Genomic DNA, 8,933 nt, shown 5'->3' with positions numbered 1-8,933 from the left:
CGACCTTCGACTCTAGAAATGGCGGCAAATTCTTTCTTTCAAAAGCTCTTTTCTACAAGGGAGGATATTGACCTGGACGCCATGGGGCCTTTTCCTTGCCCGTCTCTTAGTACTGAGGCTTATCAAAAGTTAGTGGAACCGGTGACGTCTGAAGAGGTTAAAAGAGCTGTGATGACCATGAGTTCATTTAAAGCCCCAGGGCCAGATGGATTTCAAGCAATTTTCTACAAAGAGTTCTGGGACTCTCTTAGCAACGATGTGTGTGGACTGGTCAAGCGAGCGTTTGAGGGTGAGCCACTGAATGCGGCTATTTTCGATACTCTCATTGTTCTAATTCCTAAAGTGGAAGTTCCCTCTTCCTTACGGGAGTTTCACAACAAAAAAGTATAGTGCAAGGGAGGGTTACAGATGGTTATTAAAGAAAACATTAAATTGGAATGCCAACAGTAATTGGAACTGGTTGTGGAACACAAACATTCCAGAGAAGTTCAAATTTACTATGTGGCTTAGCTTACATGATGCTCTACCAACTGAGACCTTTCGATTCAAGCGGCATTTAGCTTCTTCAAATATGTGTAAGCGATGTAACAAGGCACAGGAGACTATGGAGCATTGCCTTAGAGACTGTGAACGATCAAAGGCAATCTGGTATATGTTGGATCCTAGTATCCTGGACTCGACGGCTGGTACTGCTCTTGAAGAGTGGTTTCGGAAGGCCTTGGCTAACAATGAGGCGTCCTTTGGTGCAGGGCTTTGGTGGGTATGGAGACATAGGTGCAATGACATATTCAACACTGACAACCCTTGGACAGACCATAAGGTTGTTGCCTTGGCCAGAATTACCGCCAAGGACTTACAGGTTTACAGGAATCGAAGCAATGCCTTTAGGTCTCTCCGAAATTGCCTGTGTTGGGAACCACCGGTAGGCAATAGTTTTAAAGTTAATTGTGATGCAAGCTTGTATATGGATTCAAATTTAGCGGGATTTGGGTGTATTATTAGAGATTCTAAGGGAGATTGGATCTCGGGATGCTCTGGAAGCATTCCCCCTTGGTCTATAATCAGATGTGAATTATTTGCTGCTTGGAGGGGGCTGGTTTTAGCTTGGGATTGCGGTTTGAGGGATATTATATGTGAAACGGATTGCCTTGACATTCTGCCCATCATGCATGAGCTTACAAGTGGGTATTCATCTAAAGTAACTGATTTGGTTCACAAGATTCAGGAGCTTTTATCTCGTCCTTGGCTTGTTCACGTTGAATGGGTGTCCCGAGAAACAAATAAAGCTGCAGATTGAATGGCTAAATATGGTGCCAAGAGTAACTCTAATCATGTTATTTGGTTTGAGCCTGGTGTTGATCTCCAACGAATCATCCGCTCGGATTTAAGATAGTTTTTGCTTTGTTTCTTTCCTTGTTTAGACACCAAAAAAAAAAAATTTTTGGATTTTTTTGCAACTTGGGCCTTTAATGGACATTCATTTAAAAAATAACACTTTTAGCTCCATACATAAAACTAATATTAGACAATAATAAAAAAAAATTGTTACGTTAATAGTTTATGAATTAAAACTCACAAAGCAAAAAAAAAAAAAAAAAAAACGAAGCATTAATTTTAGCTACAACATATAACAATATTTTTTAAGGGGCATGTTTTAGAATTTATTATGTTTATTTGTGTTAGGGGTGTACATGGGTCGGGCTACACCGGGTTTGACTTAATTCAGACCCGATCCAAAATATAGACCGGGCTTAATTTTTAGATCCTAATCCGATCCTAAACCCGATGAAACCTACACACCTTCGGGCCGGGTGAAAACTGGGTAAAAATCGGGTGAAAACCGGATCTTTAGCATGTAAAAATCACCTCATTTTCGACCATTATTTCACAATTCACATAGTAAAATTCACTTAAAAAAATATAAGAAGAATCAACCCTTCTCTAAAATTAAAGCATAACCATAATCAATACTAATATTGTCTAATAACACCAAATATTTAAATCAATACAAATAACACAATATTATGCATTAGTCTAAAGTCTTATGCATTTTAAACATAAAATATTAACTTATAATCTTATAATGACTAATAACACAAAATATTAAGGTTTACAATATTTAAATTCTACATAAGAATAGCCATCATCCATCACTAATAACACAAAATATTAATTGTGTATGATGACCAGGCCACCGGGCCGAGTTCGGGTGACCCGAGCTATGGCCCGGACCCAACCCGAAATAATGTTCAGATCTATTTTTGAGACTCTTACTCGACCCTAGACCCGATGAAATCACACTAAATTAGTCCCTAAAGTGTTCGGGGTCGGGCCGGACCGGGCCATGTACACCCCTAATTTGTGTTCATATCCTAACTCAACACAAAAGCCAAATCCAATAAGGATAAAAGGTCTGACCCAAAGGGGAAGTCTCTACTATATGTCCGACTTCTTTAAAGAAGTCAGACACTGCAAAGGAATCCAGCTTTATTTGTTCAAGCAAATAACTGCCTCTGTGAATCTCTACAACTATTTCTATCTTCCCTTTAAGATAGACCCTAACAAACTCCCAAGATGAAGCGAATGGTTATCCATCCATAAAGATAAAACTACTTCAACAAAGGAGCTTAACAACCCTAGTATAAATACACTAACACCCCTCAGATATATACACGTTCTACTCTATTAAAAACCTGCCTAAAGTCATTGCTAACTTAAGCATCAGAGTCTCTTGCAGGTACCACCCTCCACCTTCTCACGAGAAACTCAGACAAGTAGCACCTCGACACTAAACAAGTCGATCGCTGCCCTTCAAAGGGATCTGGACCTCATGTCTAGGTCCAAACCGACGTTTCAGGTAACTCTTGGAACAATTTGTATTATAGGCAAATTTAAATGTAATTTTAAAAATATTAATATATTATTTTTTATTAATTTTGAAATGACAAAAATTAGATTGTGAGTAATATATGTGTAGTTCATTTGTCATCAATTACTATATTAATTTAAAATAATATTACATAACAAAGGCATTTCGGTAATTAAGTTTAATCAAATTGGTCTAATAGTTAAGGCTGTGTTTGGTTTTAAGAATAGGACAAGACTAGACATTGAGAACAAGACACAAAATACAGAAACATAAAAATTAGTATTCTTGTATTTTATTTGGTGATAAATTAAAACAAATTTTAAAACTCTGATTTATTCTCATTTTCTCATTTAAAAAATTTGGGAAGAAAAATATAATAATAATAAATATAATTATGAAAAATTAATAAGAATAATGGAAGAAAAAATGAAAAATAAGTTGTGTCTCTTGTTAGTGTCTTTGTGTCTTCCTATCAGGATGGACACAAAATACACTAATTCAATATCTCTGGACACAATATCTCTGTCCATATCTGATCTGTCAAACATGATTTTGTATCTTTATGTCTCTATTTCAGTATCATGTGCATGTAGACAAACGACTACTACATAATTGATTTTTACTAACATTTAAAAAATGTTACCAAATCATATTAAAATGTTACCTATGTATATTAGTAACATTTTAACAAATGTTAAATATATCCTATGTTACTAAAGAGTTTTACTAATATTTTTCTAAAGATTTAATAACATTTAGTAAAAATGTTACAAAAGATATTCTATAGTAATATTATGAGAAATGTTACAATAGACCATTTATGTAACACTTAGAGAAATGTTACAATATATATTTTTTATAACACTTAAAAAAATGTTACCATAAATAATTTTTGTAACAGTTAGAAAATGTTACCATAAATATTTTTTGTAACATTTAAAAAAATATTACCATAGATATTTTCTATAACACTTAGAAAAGTGTTACTATAAATATTTTTTGTAACACTTAGAAAATATTACCATATTCTATAGCAATACTCTAATAAATGTTACAAAAGATTTTCTTTGCTAACAATAAAAAAATATTACAATAGATCTTTAGTAACATTTAAATGTACAAAATATTGAATTAAATTTTTTTTCTTCAATTACATATTCTACACCTACTTTACAAATTAAATCCAAGATATTTAAACACTAAAATTGGTCCAATAAGTCAATTTTTTTATTTCTTCAATATGTTTACATGATCAAATACAAAATTAAAATGTGAAAATTGCCTATTACACTAAAACAAATGTGAAAATAGCCTAATTTCTTTGAGATCTAGAATAAAACTATGAACCTTTGAGATCTAGAATATCTTGATTGTCAACAAATTCAATGTAACTCCAATCGATCTCCTCCTTCTTGTACTCTTTCTACTCCATTTTGAAAACATGCTGGAGAACAAATATTTGAGACCATAAGTACATGTTTAAATTGAAAAAGAAGTAATCGTGTTTATCTTTCAACTATACAAGCAAGAGACACCAGTAATTATAAACAAAATAATATCTCTATAACAAACAAACCTGATTAAAATGAAGCTTTTCCTTGGTCACATTAATAAAAAATTGCTCAAAACGGCAAAATTGCTGAATCTGTTTTATCCATAGGTATGCATGTGATCAGCCTATTTGTGTAGTATACTCCCTACAAACCACTGGATGGTGATTGGCAAGATCATGCAGAGTTAGTTTGTTTTTCAGAAAATAGCAACTTATGAGTAATAGTATATGAAACATGAAGGCTTTTCAGAAACAGAATCTGTGTAAAATCGAAAATTTATGTGGCAAAAATTGAATCACACTTCCCCCTCAGCAAACATGAAATTTAGATACTTACTAAAGTAATAAAGTGAGAGATTAATTATAATTGAATTTATAATTCTCATACAATATCTGTTTCACTATCTTAATTTAAGAGTAATTAACTCTTCATTTTACCAATCTTCTCACCTTAAAGAATATTGATTTATTCTATGTGCTTTGTATTTACAGTGAATATTTGCATGCTGCTTGCAACAAAGAAAGCGAAGAGGTTCGAAACTCCGGTCAAAATCACAACTACCGAACTTACATCCATATTCATTTTTGTGTAGCTTTTTAGTCGTAAAATCAGCAACTGATATAATTAACTAATTATCAAGTTAATTGGGTGTGTCCCTTTTTGAATCTTGTGTTAATGCTAGTGCACTTTACATTCTAAACTTTCAAGATATACAATTCAGTTCTACACCTTAAAATTGTCAAAAAGTGCAACGAAGAAAAAATAACACATTTCAAATAACTTGTCCCATTCAAAAATCACAAGTTTGATAAACTAAAGACTGTTATTAATAAATAGCATTGAACTAAGTCTTACATTTAAGTCTTTGATGATAGGATGATCTGGATTAACCTCCAAAATTTTCCTACCCCTCATAAACTCTAAACTAGAACTGTCTCCAAGTGCTTGTGCTTTCATTAATCTGTCAAAAAAGGTCTCATGTTAGAAATGAAGATAAACTGCTTGGGATCCAATATTTTTGAGTTTTAGTTCTTTTTATCTTTTTTTTTTCACCCTGATAGCAGAAGCAGAGTGGTAAAAAAGAGAGTAGAATTTCAGTGATTTAACTGAATTGAAAAGATCACAAAAATGTAGTCATTACTAAATAACAGCAGAGCTAGATTTCAAGCTGAAATTAGTTGATAAAAGCCCATCCTGATTAGTCATATAGCAACTGATGGTTTTAAACATGCAGAAAAAATGTTACACTAGTGTTGCCAATGAGGTTGGCATTGCAAAAACAATATTGCAGCCGCACTTTAGAACCTTGACAACCCAATGTATAAGGATCATTCTTAGACATGATATGCATCCAGATAAATAATACACAAGTGAATCCAGTAGCATCTAAAAGCATCCTATGTCATCTAAAATAAGTAACTGAAGAGAAGATGCAATTATGAGATTGTGATGAGGCTAATACGAAAGATTTCTTTAAGGTCCTCTCTCACTCACACATAGGGGTGGCAAGCGGGGAAGTCCGCCCCGCCAGAAGCCCGTCTTTTGGCAACACTCAATTTTCATCTTCATTCTCTTGTAAGTTGGGTTGGGGGAAGTTGGATTTTGGTAAAAAAAAATTGTAAAAATACCCTTTGCCAAAAAAATACTAAGCCCGGCGGGGAAGCCCGCCCCGCCCCGCCAAAGCCCGCCAAAACCTGCGATTTAAGCGGTGCGGGTTAAGCGGGCTTTTGCTATTTGACTGTCCCAATTTTTCAGCCTGGCGCGCCTTTTTTGGCGGGTTACGCGGGCCGGCCTGGTAGGTTTAGGCCCGTTTGCCACCCCTAGTCACACATGACTAAATGACATTATGAAATTAGAGTGCAATCAAAATTTCTATAATCAAATACTGACGAAATTTACTTATCAAAGAGCATATGCTAAGCATAATAACAAGTAAAACATAACAAAAATATAATAAAAGCTTTAACATATAGACTAATATCTAATGGAAGAGTAATCAAATGTAACAGAAAAAAAATCATAATAGAAAAATACAGACATAAACATAAATATTACACTCCAAAAGAACAGACATTGCTGGTAATAAAGTGTTCTAAAGAGTAAAAAATAACAGAATTTAAGAACACATCAATACAAGCACATACATATAGGAATTCAATTGGAATTCAGATCTCATATGCTGTTGATTCAACTGGCAATTAACAAAAAGGATCTTTGAGAAAGTCATACCTTTGAGTAAAATGATCCACAAAGCTCCGGTGCTCTGTTCCATCTTGTTGTAACATAATCCTATAGATGTGAATTAACTTAGAAAGCATCATCTATACTTTCTCTAAAACTTTTATATGAAAAAAGAATGACCCGGTATTAAAATTAGAAATGCATGTCTCAAGTAATAATTGAAGGGAGAAAACTGAAACATCTATGAAATATTTTACTCCATCAGTGAAAAGCTGCTGAAGTTCATGTTAATGTTTGAAAAGATTCAAGCATGATAAATTGTTTGAATTAATGAAAAAAAGAAAAGAAACAAAGCATACCGGTTCATGCCTTCGTACACCCATACTCTCAGACTCAATATAAGATATATAGTAAGATAAAGTTCTCTGAGGCATTTCTTCAAACACCTTGAATGCACTTCCAAAAATACAATAGAGAACTTTCATCAAAATTCTTATACTAAAAAAATTTGGATTCCTCATTAAACACAACATATGAATTCATTCGCATAACAATGAAAATCCATTAACTATAAATTTTTAGCTATAAATGAGAATCCAAATAAATAAAAAGATTCAGTGAAAGATAGGAGAAGTTACTTCTACAATTGAAGTTTTTCATCTTCGATGATCTGTAATAAAAAACTTCATTGCATGTTGTTGATGAATTGCTTACTCAATCAGGTAAGAGAATAAGCATGAAAGACTTGTAAACATATCAAATCAACCTTTCCATTTACAAAATGATTGAAATGAGTAGTGAAGCATGACAAATTCCTTACCATAAATCTGTTTCTTAAGTTTTCGATAACAAAATGCACAATTTCGAGAAGCGACGGATTCAATTCAATGAGATTAATTTTAGGCGGAAGAACACAAACATGAAACAATAGATTAAGTTCGACGTACCTTGAGAATTTTCAATTCAGATCCGAGAACATAGATCTCATTTTGAATTTGAGATATCCTTGTCTATCATCACAATCCTGGTGACTACGCCGGCAATGGTGGCTTCGATGACGGTGGCGGCAGCGGCAACGACAACTTTGGTGATAGTGGCGGAGGTGAGATCGAAGAGGCGGAGCAAGTTATTGAGGAGGATTGAGAGTTGAATTCAAATAGCTAAAAGTGAACTGTGATGAGATCGATGAGGGGATCGAGAGATTGAAGACGCGGAGCAAGAAATTGAAGAGGATGGAGAGGTGGTTTCACCGTTTTAGAGCATCGAGAGTGAAAGTGAAAGTGAAAGTGAGAACACGCGTGATTTCGAGTTTCAAAGCTTGAGGATTTGTTGATTGGGCTGCAATTGAGAATAGGTAACAGTTTTTGTAAGATTTTTTAAAAAAGTAAATGTATTTCCTAACATTTGATTATAAATGTTACATAATATATAATTTTATGATAATTATTGACATTTTAACAAATGTTAGGAAATAAATGTTACTAAAAATCTAAAATGTAGTAGTGGACACAACTTTAAAAATTGATTAAAAAAATTAGTTGAAGAAGAAAAAAGAGAAAACAAAAGGCATAAGAAGAAAAAAAATTTGTTAAACTTAATTACAAAAATAATTTGTTCACTTGATATTTTTTATAAATCAAAGAAATGTTTAATTTTTTTATTTTAAATTATATTAAAAATTTAAATGCTAGACTATATTTACTTAATTAATAGCATTATACAAATAATAATTAGATCAATTAAATAATAACGCTATATTTTTATTATTTGTATTGCTCAAGACATATGTAATTACTAAAATTTGTGTATTCATCTATTTGTAAATTATCAATATATACAAACTACACTGTTTATAAATAATAGTTTCAAATTTGATATTTACTTTTGTTAATAATTTTTTCAAAAGATTTAAATTAATTATATATTTTTTTGTGCTAATAAAATAAAGCAGAGCAAACAATTACCAATTTTTTTTGTCAACATAATTTAATTTTAATCCACTATCAATATAAAGCAGTTTTACACATATATTCATATATCAACAAAAATAACTTAACTTTACTTTGACTACATGAATGGTCTTCTAAAACAAACAACGAATATAATTAGACGACTGTACAAAATATTTTACACTATTAATACATCAAAAATAAACTCTATAAAAAGATAAAGGCATAAATAGTTATTTTTTACTTAAATTTAATATGTATATTATTTTTTATAAATTAATTTTATTAAATTCATGTTTATCACAAACAATTCTAAATTTTATTTTTTTACTAAATTCAGGGTTTTGAAATTTAAATCTATCTACTCTATTACTATCATTA

The 8,933-nt window shown here is 32.1% G+C and overlaps 1 long non-coding RNA gene across 1 annotated transcript; it reads right to left on the bottom strand.

The window, feature by feature from the left end:
* On the bottom strand, positions 3,974 to 7,906 carry LOC110272325. The gene is made up of 5 exons (XR_002363561.1): positions 7,551 to 7,906; positions 6,652 to 6,711; positions 5,278 to 5,383; positions 4,446 to 4,576; positions 3,974 to 4,313 (listed from the first exon to the last, which is right to left on the bottom strand). It is a non-coding gene; the product is annotated as an uncharacterized LOC110272325 (long non-coding RNA).

This window comes from Arachis ipaensis, chromosome B01, assembly GCF_000816755.2.
Source record: "Arachis ipaensis cultivar K30076 chromosome B01, Araip1.1, whole genome shotgun sequence".
NCBI classification, from domain to species: domain Eukaryota; kingdom Viridiplantae; phylum Streptophyta; class Magnoliopsida; order Fabales; family Fabaceae; genus Arachis; species Arachis ipaensis.
This window is presented reverse-complemented; position numbering and strand designations above follow the sequence as displayed.